This window comes from Podarcis gaigeae, assembly GCF_964106915.1.
Source record: "Podarcis gaigeae genome assembly, chromosome: Z".
NCBI classification, from domain to species: domain Eukaryota; kingdom Metazoa; phylum Chordata; class Lepidosauria; order Squamata; family Lacertidae; genus Podarcis; species Podarcis gaigeae.
In genome coordinates this window covers 44,533,896-44,546,099 of record NC_139691.1, presented here as the reverse complement: position 1 = coordinate 44,546,099, position 12,204 = coordinate 44,533,896, and the positions used below count along the sequence as shown (strand labels likewise).

The 12,204-nt window shown below is 42.8% G+C and overlaps 1 long non-coding RNA gene across 1 annotated transcript in view; it reads left to right on the top strand.

Moving 5' to 3' along the window:
* LOC310837041 overlaps positions 1-11,599 on the top strand; it is a 429,589-nt gene extending 417,990 nt beyond the window's left edge. The window contains exons 2-3 of the long non-coding RNA XR_014560365.1: positions 11,308-11,411; positions 11,489-11,599. This is a non-coding gene — a long non-coding RNA (uncharacterized lncRNA). The remainder of the gene's footprint in view (positions 1-11,307; positions 11,412-11,488) is intronic.
* The last annotated feature ends 605 nt before the right edge of the window (positions 11,600-12,204 follow it).

The following is a 12,204-nucleotide window of genomic DNA, read 5'->3' as shown; positions in this document are numbered from 1 at the left end:
GGTACTTCTTATTTTGAAGTTTCATTTTACATTAAATTGATCACAAACTTTCTTTTTTTAAAAAACACCTCTATGAAGTGATATTATATACCAGACATGTATATGTAATAAACCAGAAGCAAAAAAATCAGTATGGGGTGATTATATAATAAAGTTTTGTTTCCACCTCTTATTTTAATGGAGGCGCCCTCTTTAAAAAAGTACCAGTCTTAAAGGATGCCCAATTTCTACAATTATAGTAATTATATACTAAATATGTATACATGCTGGAATGTGGGAGTTAAATACAAGGAGTACTCATATCACATTCACAAATAATAATTAAGGATGGGACAGGCTCTCCATTTTAGATTTCCATGTGCCCACAAATTACCTCCCCCCCCCCCCCAACAAAATTATACAATTATATGTCAGAGCCAAATAGGGTGATGGAGGGAGATATTTATGAATAGTTTAATCAGGGTTTAAAATAATCCTCCTTTTGTTAATAGTGTTTGTGTGTGTGATTGCTTCTAAAGGGCTTGGGATTCTTCATCAGGTCATGAAGCGCTCCCCACACCTCTGGTGGGCCTGATTCCCTCTCAGTTATGTCAGCAGGCAGATACATCTGATTGGCTCTGTACGAAAAGTAAGGGCCAAAATGCTTCCTGTTTGGTATGTTTTTATTGATTGAATTAATAATGCAGAACATGACCAAACCCCCTCTGGGCCTACAAAGTGTGTTCTCTCTCTTCAGAGAGAGCATGTGTTGCGGTGGGGTCTGAACAGGCCACCCCTCTGTTGCTGGGCGGGTTAGAATGGATGACCATCCACAGTGATTGGGCGGTTGGGTTACTGGGCAAATTTTGGTGTTGCCATTTAGGGGGATGGACCAAAGGTTATAAAATCAAGTCACGCAGCACTGATTGGGCTCTTTTGCTGCATGCATCAGATCACCCGCCCACCCTCCGCAATCTAGGGCTATTGCATTGACCTTGCTGTGCCTGTCATGGGGTCATCTGCTTTTGGGGCAGGGGCCTGGTAGGAATTTTGTCCATTTGGCAGATTGGCTGGTGCCATTTGGTTTTTGCCTACTGCGTAGCAAATCATCACAACTTGTAAGATTGCGCTTAGGCGTTGGTTTAAAAATTGGTTGGTGGAGGGGTAAGTGCCTGCCCCTCCAATGCTGCTGCGGAAAGAGAATTCCATTAAAGGAATCCAGGGGCTTGCCATTCTTTCATTCGTACCCCTGAATGGGGCTTAGGGCCAAGCAAGCCCCCGGGAGCATGCGGGGGGGGGGGGTCTGGTGCCGGGCTCCATGCTCTCCCCAATATTGTTTTCCCTCACTAGCTTTCGCTGGAATCTAGAAGTCAGTTCTGTCCCTGGGCGGGGACAGATAGTCATAACCAATGCTAAGCAACCAATCACATTTATGTATTTTAATAAAGTTGTGGCCAAAATTATGCCAAAAACCTTAAACAAAAATTATGTGTGAATTGTGAATTATTTAGGGGTGGCTTGGGGGACCTTGACACGCAAATAGGCGCAGAGTTTTACAAACTAAGATTTGGCAGAAATGCAGGGTACCTATGTTAAAATGTTGCTTCTGTATTTTTAGACTTGCTATAATTTGTATTATAGCAAAAGTCTGGGGTGTATTATTGATGTCTCTACCCCACCCCCCTTTTTAGCTCTGCTTCAATATTCCGCACCTGATTTCTGTGTGGATTATGTTTTAGCCTGAATTTTGCGTTTTAATAATAATAAAAGAGGACTACACCAATTCATGGAGGATAATGCTATCCATGGCTGTTGGCCATTATTATTATGTGCTACCTCCATAGTTGGAGGCACTATGCCTCCGAATGCCATTCGCTGGGAACTGCAAGTGGGGAACCTGCTTGCCAGCTTCATGGGGACATCTGGTTGGCTAGCATGATAACAGGATATTGGACTAGATGGGACTTTGGCCCAATCCAGCAAGGTGCTTCTCATTCCTTCCTTCATATTTCTATACCACTTTTTACTCACACAAGTAACAAAGTGGCTTACAAACAATGAATAACAATAATATAATAGAGCACCACAATACTCCACTCCTCGTGGAGTACAGGATCAGTTTTAAGGTGCTGGTTTTGACTTTTAAAGCCCTTCACGGCCTAGGACCCTCGTACCTCCGGGACCGCCTCTCCCGGTATGCCCCACGGAGAGCCTCAAGGTCCATAAATAGCAACACCCTAGAGGTCCCGGGCCCTAAGGAAGTTAGATTGGCTTCAACCAGAGCCAGGGCCTTTTCAACTCTGTCTCTGTCCTGGTGGAACGCTCTGCCTCATGAGACCAGGGCCCTGCAGGATCTGATTTCTTTCCGCCGGGCCTGTAAGACAGAGTTGTTCCACCTGGCCTTTGGCTTGGAGCCAATTTGATTCCCTCCCTCTCTTCCTTTTTTTCTTTCCTTCTCCTCCTGCGTTGAGGCTACATTTTATTTTAATGTTGTAATATTTTAATGTCTTTTAATTTTGTTTTTAAGTTGTATTCATTCAGTTTGTTTTTATTATTGCTTGGCCTTGAGCCCGGCCTTGGCTGGGGAGGGCGGGGTATAAATAAAAATTATTATTATTATTATTATTAATTACAACATAAATCATGCAGAATAATTAATAAATCACTAGGAAAGCAATTCTCTTCTTAGAACTCATGTTAGAGCAGCTATCATGAGTACTTGAAGGGAATGACCAGAAAAATCTGTGTTTGAGTCCAACACCGGGGTGTTTATGTATTCTTACTTGTGGTTGCTATAAATGCATTGTCACAACACAGTGACACACAAAATTATATTTGGGAATGCAAAACAGTTATTTCATTTCATCTTTGTCTCAGAAGTTTTACTCAGATCAGTTACAATCCTCCTTTTATGTGCTTTCTTCCTTGTTTTTTCTTCTGACTTTCACCTGTAAGGCTCAGTCTTCTAAATGCCACCCATTTCAGGGGGAATTTGCATCTTACCTTTTATACTGGAAGGGACATGCAATGCACCCTCCAAATAACAAAATTCTGTGCAGCCAGAAAATGTCAGGCACACTATTCCCAATATATCTGTTTCTCATTCACCCAAATTGGTAAGCATGAGCAGTACAAAAAGGCTTCTCAAACTGATTCAACATAAGAACACTGGGAAGATTGGGGACAGTGTACCCTTTCTTTGTGAAGCTTCTCACTAGATCAATAATTTCTGAAGTACGTGCTGAGATACACTATTATACCATAAAAGAGGATTACACTTGAGTATTAATTGCATAAAGGTTCTTGTGAGTGCCGAGTGCACCCACCCACAAATAAGAGCAAATGCTGTATCTCGGTTTGAGTACCTGCCACGATATTGCTTCTCCCATGCCTCTATGTTTGTCATTATTAATAAATAATAATAATATTTTTTTTATTTATACCCTGCCCTTCATGGTTCAGAAAACCGGGCTCAGGGCGGCTAACAACAAATTTAAAACACTTAATTGATGAAACAAAAAACAGCATAAGATACAGTATAAAACGTGAATAACAATAAATTCAGAATTCAAAAACCAATTTAGGGGGGAAATCCATTCAATAAACATTAGATGATCACCAGGGCTGGCTGGCTAAATTAGGCCAGCGAGGAGACCAGGGGAGAATTAGCTGTGGGATCCCAGAGCGGGTAATCTTCATAAAAGGGGAGGGGGAGGGAAGGAGGGGGAATAAAAGATCAGGCTAAATTCAAATTGAAAGCCAGGCGGAATAGCTCTGTCTTACAGGCCCTGTGGAAGGAAGTTAAATCCTGCAGGGCCCTGGTCTCATGGGACAGAGTATTCCATCAGGTCGGAGCCATCATTGAGAAGGCCCTGGTGGAGGATAATCTGACTTCCTTAGGGCCCGGGACCTCTAAACTATGATTATTCATGGACCTTAAGGTCCTATGTGGGGCATACCAGGAGAGGCAGTCCCATAAATATGAAGGCCCTAAGCCACAAAGGGATCATTCATTCTCTCCTGATGCCAAGATGCATCAGAAGTACTGTATTTTTCCGTGTATAATACTATATTTCTCCCCAGTTTTTTTAAGTTTAAAATTGGGGGTCATCTTATACACGGAATGTTGCAATTATTTATTTCTTAAATTTGGGCTGAAAAAATAGGGGTCGTCTTATACATGAGGGCATCTTATACACAGAAAAATACCATACCCTTTCTCAATGAGTCTTCCCATTGCGTCTCTCAGTAAACCAGCAAAAACTGATACCAGACAGCACTAGATGTTTTAGTTAGTTCATAAAGCATGTAAAGCAGCACTTGCTTGTACCACTTCTGTCACATTTCCTTTTACGAGCTTTGCACATAAAATTAACCTTATATCCCACAGATATGTTTCCACTATAAATTTTAGTTGAAACTCTTCTCTTCTACTTTACTCTGCACAGTTTAGTACTGTGCTGAAAAGGTCTCCTGCATTTTTAATCATTCTGCAACAATTAATGAGAAAAGAAATAAAATTACTGACATTTTTGGGTGAAATGTCTAAAGGGGTTTCAAAAGGAGGGTGGAGCAAGGATTTTCTCCTGTTCCAGAAACTAGGACCCGAACCAATAGATTCAAGTTACAATAAAGGAGATTCCGATTTCTGAAAGTAAGGGCTGTTTGACCATGGAACAGACTCCCTTGAGAGCTAGTAGATTCTCCTTAAAGGTAAAGATAAAGGGACCCCTGACCATTAGGTCCAGTCGTGGCCGACTCTGGGGTTGCGGCGCTCATCTCACTTTATTGGCCAAGGGAGCTGGCATACAGCTTCCGGGTCATGTGGCCAGCATGACTAAGCTGCTTCTGGAGAACCAGAGCAGCGCACAGAAACGCCGTTTACCTTCCTGCCGGAGTGGTACCTATTTATCTACTTGCACTTTGATGTGCTTTCGAACTGCTAGGTTGGCAGGAGCAGGGACCGAGTAATGGGAGCTCAGCCTGTCACGGGGATTCGAACCGCTGACCTTCTGATCAGAAAGTCCTAGGCTCTGTGGTTTAACCCACAGTGCCACCTGCATCCAGATTCTCCTTACTTGGAGGTATTTAAAAAAAGGCTGGGCAGCCATCAGTCATATAGGATCTACTTGAGATTCCTGCATTGCAAGGTGGTGGACTAGATGAAGCTTGGAATCCATTCCAACCCTAGAATTCTATTATTGTATGATTCACACGGGTGGGGTTTAGGGGGACTTTGTTGTGCTTGCTTTACATTTGATGTGGCCATGAAGTGGTTGTGAGTGACCTTCCTTTCATTCCACAAATAATCTCACCAGTGTCTTCACTCTGCAGCCTCCCCAGGTGCCCACATCTGGAAAGTGCAGGCAACCAGGGAGGCTTCAGTCTGCTGGAAAAAGTGTTTATTCAAAAGTAAAACAGATGCACCACTCTTGACCATTCTTTACATCAATTCAAACTCTTTTTTAAAATCTCTCTTTCCTTTTTTAAAAAATCTCTCTCTCTCTTTAAAAAATAGATCAACTGGCATGAGAATGAAGCAGAAAAATTGAAGTCAATTTTACAGAAGAAAACTTTTTAGAAACTGAAGGAAAGATTTTGGCACATCACTAAAAACTGTCTATCTCCCCAGTTGTTGCAATTAGATTGCTGTTATGAAGTTTTTGTTTAATGATTGTCATTGTGTAGTATTAGAAAAACATGCACATATTCACATAATATAAGGCTGATAAATCATGCTTAGATTTACTATAGATAAAAAGAATGGTAATATAAGGACTAACACAAAATTATTGCTGGATGCAGCTAGAATTCATGAGTGTAATAAGTGGTGTTTGACACATATTGAGAAAGAACATGATTGAGCAGTTTATTTAAATAAAGAGTTGATGAAAATGGCTTTGCAGGAGCAAATGCGCTTTAGTTGGGATTTTAGGAAGATAAGAAGCTGCCTTATGCTGAATCAGACCATTGGTCCTAGGACTTTTCATGCTGACTGTCAAGTGGCTCTCTGGGGTTTCAAGCAGAGTTCTCTCCTAGCCCTGGCCATAGATGTCAGGGATTGAACTGGTGACCTTCTGCATGCAAAGCAGGTGTTCAGCCACTGAAATAAGAAGAACGATGTAGTGAATGTCAACATTAAAGGAAGAAAGAAGATGTAGTAGGGTCTGCATGCTGTACTTTGCTGAAGGGAAGATGATGTATTTGTATTTCCAGCTATTGGCTGGAACAGATATGCAAGGAACTGGGTTTTCACCATGGAAAATAGAATATTCTGGGGAGCCAATCAGAAAACAAGCACCTCAGTTTGAATGGGGATAGCCAAGAGTTGTAAAGGTCTGAGTGTAAAAGAGAGTCATTAAGTAAGGGCTAGTTGTGTACCTAGACCATCAGTATCCAGGACACTTGGAGCAACCAGTATTTATCCAGACTTGCATGCTTGTGTGTGTGTGTGTGTAGTCTAACCCACCCTGACACCATGGCACAAGGTGAGAAGGAAATCAAGACAAATTAATAAATACCTTTCAAAATATTTCATTTGCATGCCAACTCCAGAACAATTTAAACAATTTCATCTCTAGAACAGCTTGGCAGTTCCATATTATTTTCCATTACCCTCTTCATCTGGGAACATTTGCATATACATGTGGCTTTCCCCTGCCCCTCCCTCCCTCTCTCAACATGATCCCCATGTGGAAAACAGACCCACGTTGAGTCATAAGTGGAATTTAAAAGACTTGTTTCTTCCTACACTCCTGCCATTTGAAAGGAAAGTGTTGCTCATTAGTGAAACTACTTCCCACCTGATGACAAATACAAAGGTTAATGGTATTTTTAGCTTAGACCCAGAAGGGCCCTTTTCATTGGTCAGTCATTAATACTGCAGCATTGTATGCCTGACCGATTGCCTCCCATATATATCTACCTTGGCCCTTAGCTCACCTTCTGGGTGCCCCCACCAAATGAGATAGGGCAAGTGGCTATTTAAGAAACAGCTCTTTTATTTAATTACTTGTTCAATTATTTTCATTTCACGCTTGTTTATTTGCATTTATCATTATTTATTCATCAACACTTTTATATCCCACATTTCCTCCAAAAATATTTTCAAGGAGGGGGCCGCGCCCCCTCAATATTCACTGGTAATGCGTACACTCTGCACGCACACACTCACATTACTCATGCATGCTGAGCAATGTGCTCGCATCACACACGCAAGCCTCACAGAGTGCACACGACATGTCAGCACATCATGCAGCATATGTGAGTGACATCAACATGTCACATGATATGTGCACATTATGTGGCACCAGCCCCCCTCAATCACAGGGACAAGCTGGTGCACCTGCCAAACAGGAATGCCTACTTTCTGTTGGGGAGATGCAGCTGGTCAGGAAGGCCCCCTTTTGTGGGCTTGTCCACATTTCCTCTTGTGCCATGCTAGGATACAAGGGTCTCAAGGGTTTTCTGCTTGTTCCATGCTTTCTAGTGATGGGTCTGAGCAGATTTGCATATGCCCCTATGATATCCCCTGGAAAACACACTCTTTACTGCTGAATCAGGACAAACAGCAATTTATGGGACACTTGGTTTCCATTGGTTCCGATTCAGCAACAAAATGCAGGTTTTACCAGGGGAAAGCAGAGAGAGTGGCAGATGGAAATGTGGATAAGTCCTTACTCTCAGACTTTCTACATTTTTCTCTCAACCTGAGGCTAGCCTCACCTTTCTATGTGACACCTCACCCTCTGACATCTCTAGATTGCTTTGGGCCACCCAACCTGAACTATAGCCATTCTAGGCTTATTCAACCTGCCTCAGGCTTATTCAACCTGCCACTTTCCTCTCTGAATCAACCTAATTCAGCTCAGGCCGCAACTGAGTCTTGCAGCTGCAGCAAATATGTATTCTCCTAGACCTAGACTTTTGAAATAAAGCGTATTGGTGCTTTGTAGATCCTTGCACTGCCCTTGACCTCTGCTGTTGGCTTTACTTTGGTTTTATTCATGGACCACCTTCAATTCATGCTAGATTGCATATTAAGTATTATTCCTGTATTTTTAACATTTGACCTGTTTTCTTTTAACTAACCAACATTCTAGCTTCAGTTAAAGAGAGTATATGGAGAGAACACACAATATATTTTGATTTATGTACCTGTTCGTTCCCCTCCCCCCAATAGGTAATACCAATAATGATTCTTTTTTTCACCAGTCACAGATGCACCTCAAGCAAACACCATAGCCTGCATTTTAGGAGAGATGAAAGATGAATGCTGACCTTTTCTTAGATGTAACAAGTACAAGGGGAACACAAATTATTCATGAAGACAGCAGTTAGTTCTTCATTAGGAGTTTGATTATGAAACGGTGACTCCTTGTCTCTCAGTGGGAGGATGTTCAATGGGAAAACAGATGAAAAGCCATTGATCACACCATTCAGATAAACTTTCATTCTGCAAAACTGTTTCTAATGCTGTTTTTTCGCAGGGTCAGATTAAGGTGGGTAGGAGATCCTAGGGTTGTAGGGCCTACTCAGCCTCAGACTGCAGAGATGGCAGGGACTGGTACAAATATTATTTAAAAAATTAGATGGAAGATTGGCTTTATTGCTTTTAATGTCAAGAGCCTACTAACTCCCCACCAAAAATAAATAAAAATAACCCAAACTTTCCTACACCTACTCAAGTGAGATTCATATTCAAGTGGGAATTTGAATTTGGGTGTCCCTGGTCCTAGTCTCAACACTACACCACATTGGATCACCTTCTACATCATTTTGCATCTGACCCATCCTAAAGCTTTGAAGATTGGAACATTGTGAAGGCTTCATGAAGATTTAGGATTTGCACAATAAGGTACCCACCTATACTTTCAACGTTGTTTAAGGAACGTTTTACAGGAGGCAAAGGTCAGCATCTTCCATGAATGACACATCTGACAGCTGTGTCTGTAAAATTCACTAACCTAAACAAATACAGATAAATCAGCTTGCTAAATACTGGCAGGGAGAAATAAAGTGTTCCACTGTTTTTCCAGTGTGTGCAGTTAGTATGCTAAGGAAAGATTCGAAAACATGGAAAATATCATTATTTTGTGTGTGGTGGTTGTTGTTATATATTTATAAATCTTCCAATTGAATTCCTGGAAATATATTTTCTGCCCCCCCTTCCCCCGATTCCTCAACAGTGAATTGCATTCCATGGCATGTATTTGCACATATTAATAATTTATTTTCTACCATTTTTGATAAAGAATCAATTTAAAAAATGTGTAAGAAAGGTAATTCTTATGTCAAGGACATAAACAGTGTGTGTGATTTTTGAGAGCAGAGGAAGATGCTATCTTTGAGCACAACAGATTGGGAATGTCTAGTGTTGTCCCACATAGCATCTTAGCCTCAGAGACTGTCTGGTGGCGTCCTTACCCGTAAGGTGTGTAAGGAAGGAAATCCCTTCTTTTTTAAATTTCCTACCTACACCCATGTGTGTAGAACAGAACAGTGAAAATGTTCTGGAAGGCCTTTAAATGCCATTTTGGTAGTCAAGATAACCCCAAGACTAATTGTCCATCTGCACATCACTACCTGGCAGCCCTGCTGACCTTGAGTCTCATACTTTGTAAAGCTGGATTTTTATTTTGTAATTTTGCTTGTTTACCTTTTGATATAATTGCTCAGTTGTTTCCTGTTGCTATGATTTTGTACTTTATGTATATTTTACCCTGTCTCCCACTCTGAGATTGAAGAGCAGGCTATTGGTACTGCAAAGTGTGTTCTCCATAGCAGAGAGCACGTGTTGCGGTTGGGGAAACAGGCCACCCTGCAGTGACTAGGCAAATTTGGTGAGGAACCCAAGCCTTTAAGTGGTTAAAACTGGGTTGCTGGGGCGTTTTGATTGTTGCCAATTTGGAGGAGGGGTCAGAGTCTTTAAATACAGGGGCCAGACGTAGGACATCCTCTTGGCCATTTTGCACCGGATCACATGGAGCACTTGGACAATCTTCTCATTGTCTGGTTACATTTCTTTATTTCCCCTTTCTTTTTAATCCTCTCTAGTCCCTTAAATAATTTATTTCCCCCTTTTTCCTGTTCGATTTCCCACCCCATCCCTTACCCTGCCCTGTGGGAAGATTCTCCCTGTATCCGTGGCTTGCCTTTCCCAATAGGGAAAGAGCCCCCGTTAGGGGCTTTCTTTTGCAAAAGGTTTTCCCCATTTCTCTCGTTGAAATTGTGGGGCTAGTCAGGGCTGTTCCCAGCTTAGCTGGAATCACTTTCGTTTATAGTATCCCCGAAGGTTGGCTTTAATTTGAGTGTGTGCAGCGCTGTTGGCCAAATTTTAAGCTAGCCTTGGGTGGGAGCACTAATTTGGCTTCCTTTAATATTGCTATGAGACTAAGATTCTCAAGAGCAGAAGCAGGGAGGCCTATTCGGCCTGCACATTAACTTCCAAGCCTAAGTCTGCTACAGGTAGCAGTTAATTGTTAAGTCTCTGACAAGTGACTCATTCTCGCTATAGGAATGTATCTGCTTGCAGGCCCAGTTGCTCCTAATGTATATCTGAGGCAGACGGCCCCATAGGCTCTCTGTGCCTCCAAGGACTATGAGCACTCTGCATATGCTCTTGAACTATGCCATTTCTGAACAAGTTTATTTTCTTTAAGTTTGTTTTGCCCCGATAGTGGCAACTGCCATTTTAGAGACGAGCCATTGTGGCCTACTGGCTAAAGTGTAAGACTAGGACCTGGGAGACAGGGTTCATATCCCCCTCTTAGCCATTGTTATAACAAAACAAAACTAACTGCTCCTTTTAGGTTATTCTGTTGCTGGGTAGTTCTGCCCATCTGTGATAAAAGAACTTTGGGTTTTCTTGAAGGGGTGCTTCCCTCTAAAAGGGCAAGCAGGGGTACCTGGACAAGCTGTGGGCTACCTCAACTCTCCTATTTCACTGGAAACATTTATGCCTGGCCTAGCAGGTGATCCTAGGGCTTTGCCCTAGAATTCGATGGCCTGGAAGCGTTTCCGGCCTGAATAGTGTCCCCATGTGGTCTAAAAGCAATGGTTTCACTGGGTCAGCGCATAGTGCCGGTAATGCCTAGGTTGCAGGATTGGTCCCTGTATGGGACAGCTGCATGCTCCCATACTGGTCTACCTGGACACTTAGGTCCTTTTGGTGGTTACCTCACTGCGAGGGATGTAATGGGCACCACATTGCAATATGCAAGTGGGAGAAAGCACCTTTGCGTGCCCGCATTGCAGTTTGCTCTGTGCGTTGCAGGGCACGGCGCTGCACGGGCTGCAATTGCATTGCATTGCATGAGAGATTTGCAGTTGCATTGCACGGAGGGTGTGTTTGCATTGCACGGAATGTGTTGTTGCATTGCACGGAGTGTGTTGTTGCATTGTACGGAAGGTGCGGTTGCATTGCACGGAGTGTGTGCATTGCACGGAGTGTGTGTGCATTGCATGGAGGGTATAGTTGCATTGCACAGAGTGTTTTTTGCATTGCAAGGAGTGTGTGTGCATTGCACGGAGTGTGTAGTTGCATTGCACAGAGTGTGTAGTTGCATTGCATGGAGTGTAGTTCCATTGAACGGAGTGCGTAGTTGCATTGCACGGAGGGTTTGTGTGTGCATTGCACGGAGTGTGCATTTGCATTGCACAGAGCGTGTTTTTTGCATTGCAGGGAGTGTAGTTCCATTGAACGGAGTGCGTAGTTGCATTGCACAGAGGGTTTGTGTGTGCATTGCACGGAATGTGTATTTGCATGGCACAGAGCGTGTTTTTGCATTGCACGGAGTGTGTAGTTGCATTGAACGGAGGGTTTGTGTGTGCATTGCACGGAGTGCGTAGTTGCATTGCACAGAGCGTGTTTTTTGCATTGCACTGAGTGTGTAGTTGCATTGCACAGAGTGTGTGTCGGAAAAGGAAGCTGGCTCGGCGGCAGCTTTGTCAGGACTTCTTTAGGGGTTCTGGCCAGCGTCGGCCCTGTAAATTTACATATCATGATGGCAGCACAAGATGCCCCCTGCTCAAGCGGGGGCTGGAAGCTGGCAAGCAATAGCTCAATACCTTTTGCCCATATTCCCATTTTATTTAGGGATCCAGTGGATATCGTTGCTAAAACAAACCACTTGCCTATGGAGAAGCTGTCTGCCTTGAAGGAAGTTATTTTGTAATACTTCCTCTGTAGCAAGTGATGCTTCATCAGATCCGATCTTGCTGGGT